This window comes from Triticum dicoccoides, chromosome 3A (genome assembly GCF_002162155.2).
Source record: "Triticum dicoccoides isolate Atlit2015 ecotype Zavitan chromosome 3A, WEW_v2.0, whole genome shotgun sequence".
Lineage (NCBI taxonomy): Eukaryota > Viridiplantae > Streptophyta > Magnoliopsida > Poales > Poaceae > Triticum > Triticum dicoccoides.
The window spans coordinates 254,998,258-255,007,058 of NC_041384.1; the positions used below are offsets into that span (position 1 = coordinate 254,998,258).

The 8,801-nt window shown below is 41.3% G+C and overlaps 1 non-coding gene across 1 annotated transcript; it reads right to left on the reverse strand.

Annotated features, from left to right (window-relative positions):
- Positions 1-498: 498 nt before the first annotated feature.
- Positions 499-605, reverse strand: LOC119273809. The gene has a single exon (XR_005134991.1). It is a non-coding gene; the product is annotated as a small nucleolar RNA R71 (small nucleolar RNA).
- Positions 606-8,801: the final 8,196 nt, after the last annotated feature.

Genomic DNA, 8,801 nt, shown 5'->3' on the forward strand with positions numbered 1-8,801 from the left:
CCTAAATATTCACTAGAGCCATTTGATCCAGAAATTGAAAGGACTTTATTGAGGAGAAGAAGAGAGAATCAAACGCGGTTTCAAGTTGCCAAAACTTTGCAAGATCAAGAAGAAGAAAAGATGACTGATCAAGTTCCTTTGCTCAGGGACTTGTGGATCCCAAGGGATCATGGGATACCAGGAGAAATGGTTCAACCAATTATTCAGGCGAACAATTTTGAATTGAAGCCTGCTCTGATTAACATGGTACAACAGTCCAGATTTGGTGGAACAGCTTTAGAAGACCCACATGAGCATATAAGGACTTTCTTGGAGTATTGTAACACCCTTAAGCAAAATGGAGTTTCACCGAGTGCTATCAGATTATCACTATTCCCATTTTCCTTGAGAGATGGAGCAAGAGTATGGCTTCACTCATTGCTTGAACATATGAAAGATACTTGGGAGACCTTATTGCAGACATTTCTTGAGAGATACTTCCCACCCACAAAAGCTGCCAAATACAGGGACAAGTTAACAAGGTTTACTCAATATGATGGAGAAAGTTTGTATGACGCATGGCAAAGATTCAACTCTTTAATCAGAATGTGTCCTCATCATGGTTTAGAAAGATGGCCGGTGTTACAAACCTTTTACAAAGGACTGTCCACTCAGACCAGAGCTTTTGTCGATTCTGCTGCTAGAGGAGGAATTATGAATAAAACCCTTGATGAAGCATTTGCATTGATTGAAAGTATGGCGTCTCATCATTTTCAATGGTCAAGTGAAAGAGCAATAGCACCAACACATCCTGGTGTGTATAATGTGTCCGCAAATGATAGCATGGCGGCTCAGATTGACATCTTGAACAAGAAGATGGATAGTATCATGTCAAATTGCATCGGTACCTCCGTAGCTTCAGTAAGTGTGCCTCAAATGTGTGATGTATGTGGCCAAGCAGGTCATCCTTCAACAGAATGTACCTTCTATTCAGCAATTGGATCATCGGTTTCAGAAGTAAGTTATGCTCAAGGTCAAGGTCCATTCTCAAATAGCTATAATCCTTCTTGGAGGAACCATCCAAACTTGTCGTACAAGAACAATCAGTCATATGCAAGTGGATCGACAGTACAAGGAAATCGACCACCAAATCATCCAAGTCAATTTCAAGTGCCGAGGCAGAATGAACAAAAAAAAGTTCAGTCAAATGGAATGGAGGAAATCATGAAGATGCAGTTGGAATTAATGAACAAGATGGCAAATGAAGTTAATGGCTTAAAAGATTCTGTTAAGATGCTTGTGAGCAAAATGGATAGTATGGTGGGAGAAAATGAAGCAAGGCTGCCTGCTCAACCAATTCCAAACCCGAAAGCTCACTGTGGGGCGATATCTTCAGTTGATGCAGTGACTACAAGGAGTGGAGCCATGACAGGACCATTATTTCCTACTCCGAAGAGATATGTGCCTCCTGCTATGAGGCCAAGTTCATCCGGAACTTCACCTTCAACATCATCAGAGAAAATAAAGGAGAAATAAGTTGATAATCGAATTGAAACTGAAGTCGAATTTCCTGGTTTTCAAACAAGAGCTGAGCCTTTGCTAGAGGAAGCAATAACAACCAACAACATTCCCTTTCCTGAGAGGTTCAACAAACCCAAAGATGACAAGCAATTTGCCAAATTTTTGGAAACTATGAAAGGAGTTCAGATTACTATTCCTATTCTTGAAGCTGTCTTGCATGTTCAGATGTATGCCAAATATTTCAAGGAATTATTAACAAAGAAAAGAAGCATGTCTGAGCCAGAAGTTGTAACTCTATCAAAGGAATGCAGTGCAATAATTCAGAACTCCATGCCTGAAAAATTGGATAATCCAGGAAGTTTTTGTGTGCCATGTGTGATTGGAAACAAAACTTACAGTGCTCTATGTGACTTGGGTTCAAGTGTTACTGTGTTACCACATTCAGTTAGCAAAAGGATGTTCTTGGGAGAATTAAATCCAACATCCATAACTCTTCAGTTGGCCGATACAACATATAGGAGACCTGTTGGAATTCTTGAGGATGTTCCAATCAAAGTTGGGAAGTTTGCTTATCCGGTTGACTTTGTAGTGCTAGATATGGAGGACAAGAGTGAGGCTGTGATTCTTGGAAGACCATTTCTGGCCACAGCTGGTGCACTTATTGATGTCCAAGAAGCTAAATTGAGCTTGAGGTTCGGAAATGAAAAGGTGGAGTTTGACATGAAGCATGCAACACATGTTCCGCAAAGTGAAGAACACTGCTACAGAATTGATACATTACAGAAATGTTTGGAAGAAGGTTATGAAGAGAGGTATGGAAGTAATTGTTGTGAAGTAGTTGAGGAGGACAATAGTGAAATCAGATACGAGGAAATCAGACCCGTGAGCATGTTGGAAAGTTGTGCAAGGTCATTAGAGAAGATGCAACCAAGGCAAATAGAAATGAAACAACTTCCAGAAAGTTTGAAGTATGCATTCTTAGATAATGAAAACCAGTGGCCAATTATTGTAAACAGTGATTTGACGGAAACGCAAATAAAAGGGCTTCAAGCAGTTTTGCAAAAGTACAAGGATGTTATCGGATATTCGATTGATGATATGAAAGGGATAAAACCTGCTGTCTGCTCTCATAGGATTTACTTGAAAGAAAGTAGTGTGCCAATTAGAGAAAACCAAAGAAGGTTAAATCCCCATTTGCAAGAGGTGGTCAAAAAGGAGATTCTGAAATTGCTCTCTGCTGATATCATATACCCAATTTAGGATAGTGAGTGGGTGAGTCCCATTCACATGGTGCCCAAAAAAGGAGAAATAACTGTCATTGAAAACGAACAAGGGCAAACTATTCCTAGTAGGACTGTCACAGGGTGGAGAATGGTCAATTATTTTAGAAAGTTAAATGAAGTAACAAGGAAGGACCATTTTCCTTTACCATTTATTGACCAAATGCTGGAAAGGCTTGCTAGGCATGAATATTTCTGCTGCTTAGATGGGTATTCAGGATTCCTGCAAATCCCAATTCACCCGGATGATCAAGACAAAACAACTTTCACTTGCCCATACGGAACATTTGCTTACAAAAGATTAGCTTATGGACTTTGTAATGCACCCCCAACATTTGAAAGGTTTATACTCTCTATATTCTCAGATATGATAGGAATTAAAGTGGAGGTGTTCATAGATGATATTACAGTCGTTGGAAAAAGTTATGAAGATTGCTTGAATAATCTGGCAACAGTTCTTTAGAGGTGTTCAGAACACAATCTAGTCCTAAACTGGGAGAAGTGTCAGTTTCTTGTAAGGGAAGGAATTATTTTGGGACATTTGGTATCTAAAAGAGGAATTGAGGTTGATCAAGCAAAAGTCGAAGTAATATCAAAACTTCCACCACCTGTAAATGTGAAGGGAGTGAGGAGCTTTTTGGGACATGCTGGGTTCTACAGAAGATTCATAAAGGATTTCTCAAAGATCGCCAAACCCCTCACTAATCTCCTAAACAATGATGTTAAGTTCAACTTTGATGTAGAATGTGAAAAATCCTTCAACCTGCTCAAGGAAGCATTGGTCACAGCTCCAATAGTGCAATCCCCTGACTGGGAATTACCATTTGAGATAATGTGTGATGCAAGTGACTTTGCTGTAGGTGCGGTACTTGGACAAAGAAAAGGAAAAGATTTGCATGTAATATACTATGCTAGCAAAACACTTGATGATGCTCAAGCTAATTACACAACCACCGAAAAGGAGTTGTTGGCAGTAGTGTATGCTTTCGACAAATTTAGGCAATATCTTGTGGGATCTCATTGTGTAGTTTATACAGACCACGCTGCAATAAGATATCTACTCAGCAAGAAAGAAGCCAAGCCAAGGTTAATTAGATGGATACTCTTGCTTCAAGAATTTGATATGGAAATCAAGGACAAGAAAGGAGCTGAAAATGTTGTGGCAGATCACTTGTCGAGATTGCAAAACAATGCATTAGACTCCTTGGCAATCAATGATGTTTCACCAGGGATCAATCTTATGCAAGTGACTAGTATACAAAACTATACACCATGGTACGCAGATATAGTTAATTATCTGGTCTGTAACAAAGTTCCTACAGATTTTGGGTATCAAAAGAAGAAAAAATTCCTATCAGATATGAAGCACTTCTTTTGGGATGAACCTTACTTATTCAAGCATTATGCTGATGGTATTGTTCGAAGATGCTTGCCGGAAGGTGAAACTAAAAGTGTGATCTATCATTGCCATTCATCCCCTTATGGAGGTCATGCAAGTACTCGAAAGACTCAAGCAAAAATTTTGCAAGCAGGATTTTATTGGCCAACTTTATTCAAGGATGTACATTCCTATATTGAAGCTTGTGATCCTTGTCAGAGAACTGGAAAGATTTCAAAAAGGCAAGAGATGCCTCAAAAAGGAATTCTTGAAGTAGAGCTCTTTGATGTATGGGGAATTGATTATGTTGGACCCTTGCCATCATAAAAAGGGTACAAATACATATTGGTGGCAGTGGACTATGTGTCAATATGGGTTGAGGCTGTACCAACCGTCAACGCTGATTCCAAGTCAGTTTGCAATTTATTTAAGCAAGTGATCTTTCAAGATTTGGTGTGCCACGGATTGTTATCAGTGATGGAGGAACGCATTTCAACAACTCCCAACTAGAATCTCTCTTAGCAAAATATGGAGTTCATAATCACAGAATTACAACTCCATATCACCCACAAGCAAATGGACAGGTGGAGCTCTCTAATAGAGAAATAAAGGCTATCCTCGAGAAGGTAGTATCAAAGTCAAGGTCTGATTGGGTACTGAAATTACCAGACACACTTTGGGCATATAGGACAGCTTATAAAACACCAATTGGAATGTCACCAGTCAGGTTAATATATGGAAAAGCATGTCATCTACCTGTTTAACTTGAACACAAAGCTCAATGGGCAATAAGGAAACTCAATATGGACCTTGATACAGCAGGAAAACATAGAAAACTTCAACTCTGTGAAATGGAAGAACTGAGAGCTGACTCTTACGAGAGTGCAAGAATTTACAAAGAAAAGACCAAGATCTGGCATGATAAGCATATATTGAGGAAAGAATTTCATCTTGGACAGTTGGTATTGGTCTATGATACGAGGTTTCATTTATTTCCCGGTAAATTCAAGTCAAGATGGTATGGCCCTTGCAAGGTGAAGAAGATTCTGAAAAGTGGTGCTATCCAAGTGCAAAGTACTTCTGGAGGTCTCTTCCTTGTAAACGGTCAAAGACTGAAGCCCTATATCCCTGGAGACACACCTCTGATTTCTGAAGATGAGAATGCAAGCGAAGATCAAGACCTGGAGAAGGAAATTCAAGAACGTGAGGGGAGCCAAGGGGTGATGTCAATCCTTGCAGGACCCTGACCCCTACTGAAGAGACATGGTCGAGCTAAAGACCTAAAACAAGCGCTTTTCAGGAGGCAACCTGAATCTTTAATAAGTTCTTTTTCTATTTAGTTTTCACAGAAGAGTTTTTATGTGTTTATGTCTTTCTTTTTCAGTGAATAAAGGCAAGGGGAGCACAAACAGGGAATACAAAACGGGAAGAGTGGAGAAAAGAAACTAGGGGAGAAGATTATACAAATACCAGGTGATTCTGTTCCACTTGAAGCAACCTTTAGAAAATTTAGTATGAGGACTGGCATTGAATTGCCTTGAAAATCTTTCTTTTTCTGCACTGTGACACGTTACTCATCACTGCAAAGTAGGATTTACCTCAAGAAGATTGTTTATTCTCTTAATACTAAAACTATGCAGATGTCTTCTTCTTATGGTAAATTGTGATAATGAATACTTTATACCTCCGTGTAAACGTTCAATGGGAATGCCTTGAGTCTAAGTGAAACCTACTGATGAATTGATTTGCTGTGTCTGACTGTCCCAAGTTAAGCTAAGTAGCTGGGGGCACTTAAGTAGTAACTATGATCTCTGGATCTGTAGTCTGTGAAAAACAGTGCCATTAGCTATGGATTTCTCTTTCAATTACTCCTATTTTACTTAAGCTAAGTAATCTTCGTATAAATAAATAAAATATTTATAATTATTTAAGTCCGATCGACCTACAGTAGCATGTCATGTTCCCTGGATCGGTGGCTTGTGAAATCTGGTAGATTGGACTGTAAAATTTTATATAATTGTCGAACCAGGTGTATACCACGTTCTCTGGATCGGTGGTATGTTCCTTTGGGGAGATAACAATGATAATAATAATAATAATAATAATAATAATAATAATAATAATAATAATAATAATAATAATAATAATAATAATAATAATAATAATAATAATAATAATAATAATAATAATAATTGGTCGAGCCAGGTGTATACTATGTTCTCAGGATCGGTAGTATGCTCCTTCGGTGAGACTGATATAATATCTTCACTTGTGCTTTAAATTCTATAAGTAACTTGTTTTTTAATTGATTTTGGGGTCCCAGCTTATCTTAGGGCTGAAAACACAGTTAGCTCTTGATTAATAGGATTCACTTTCACTCAAGGCCATTGACTTGGAACATTTACAGTGTGTTATAAATTATTGCTTATCACAATCTAGCTTCAGTAGAGTACAGTTGCCTAGTTCCAGTATTGTCGGAATTACTATCTTTCCAAAAGTGCATCTTTACTAGGCAGTGTGGGTAGTGTCACCATCATTCTCCTTTACTTGAGGACAAGCAAAGATCTGGGTGTGGGGGAAATTGATAGCACATTTATGCATATAGTATTTTAAGCCTTTTTGCATCTCAAGTTAAACATTTGACCACAATAATTACTTATAAAATATTCATTCCTACAGAAATGTTCCTATTATGACATTTCTTACAACACTTCTTCATATTATGCAGAATTGGTGCGTTTAGGCACCCAATCTTCATCGAAAATGCTTCCAACACTAAAGCAGGGATCAACTTGGAGAGGAGTTCAGTTCTAAAGGGGGCAAAACCGAAAAGAACCAGAGGAAGCGTCCTATGGCACGCGTGAGAGGAGCCGGGGGCTGGCGCGACCGGCCATACAGCTGTCTGTTGCCACGCGCGGCTGGTCCTCCTCGCTATTCACCCACCACACCAAACGAAGGCAAGGGAGGCAGGGTAACGACCGGATCCACCACTACGCCTCCATCAACGCCGCCGCCAGCGCCGCTTGATCCACCACCGTGCCTCCACCATCTCCATCACCCGCCTCCACCATAACCAGTGCCATCATCCAGTCATCATCGTCACCACCAGCGCCGCATCTCCTATGCCTTGCCACTGCCACTCCTTCTCCCCTCCTCCTCGCTACTGAGAGGGAGAGGATTGACTAAAGGCCAGGGGCGTCGGGCCTTCTGGTGGTGCTCTGCTCCAGATCTTCCCAAGGAATCTTCTCTGCTACTCTTCCTCAACGACCACGCGGAAGCCTCTCCTACTACAGATCGTCTCCAATGTGGTCCTGCTTTTATTCTTCTTCGCCTGCAACGTCTTCAGCTTCGAATTGAAGATCATCAAGACCCATAGGCTTTGAATCTCTATCTTCTCTTGTTCCTGTTCCCTAAATATATGCACTATTGAGTCTGAAATTTACCTTGTTACTTGTGTACCTTTGCTGAATCCTCATGTATCCTTGCTGAATTGTTGTGACCCTTTGTTGGATATTGAGTTAGTAGTTATTGTCGTGTGAGCTATTGTTACTTTAATTGGTTGCATGAGTTGTGTGTGATGTCTGAACCCTCTTCCATCTGCTAGTGTTACTTGTCTGTTTGATTATAAGTAAACCACTAAAAAGAGAAAATCCTATTTCTGAACCCCTTTACCTCTGCTGCTTATTATTTGGTTTTAACTTGTGCTAGTGGCTGCTTGTTATCACTAGGGTTTGATCATTATGTTCCGTTGTTCTGAATGTTTTGAATGTGTGCTTCGAAGTTCTAGATCCCTGTGGAGAACATGACATCCGTAGTTTGGGCGTAAAAACCCTGCTATATTACACTTGATCATCTGGCCTACCGACGGGGCTGGCCGAGCCGGGCACAGGGCTTCCCGATGCGCCGACCAAGCCGACATCCTCGCCTACGTCCATGCCCGAGCCGGCGCCCGCGCCGGCATTCCCGCCCGTGTCGACTGAGCGGTCATCGTCGCCTGAGCCAACTCCCTCGCCTGGCCTGTCACCTGGTGTGACTTGTTCTGCATCTGGGGAGTAGTCTGCGTCGTCGTCTTCATCTTTGCCGACCCCGTCTCCGCCACCACCTCCGCCGCCTGTCACTATTCTGTGTGCTCGTACGCGTAGTCAGAGTGGTATTTTTCGGCCGAAGGACCGCACTGACGGCACGGTTGCATGGATTGCGGCATGTATGGCACAGACAGATGCTGACCCCACTGCTGAGCCTCGACATTTTCAGGCAGCTCTTCGGATTCCTCATTGGCGCAATGTCGTGGAGTAGGAGTTCAGGCACTATAGAGGAATAATACTTGGCGCTTGGTTCCTCGTGTGTGTGGTGTCAACATCGACTCCAAGTGGGTGTTTAAGGCAAAGAAGCATGCTGATGGATCTATTGAGCAGTACAAGGCACGACTGGTGGCTAAAGGGTTTAAACAACAGTATGGTCTTGATTATGAGGATACCTTCAGTCCAGTTGTCAAACCTACCACCATTCCTGTGCTTCTATCCTTGGCTATTGCCAAAGGGTGGTCTCTGCGTCAGCTTGATGTCCAAAATGCTTTCCTCCATGGGGTCTTGGAGGAAGAGGTCTACATGCGGAAACCTCCAGGTTTTGTTGATCCTGCTCAT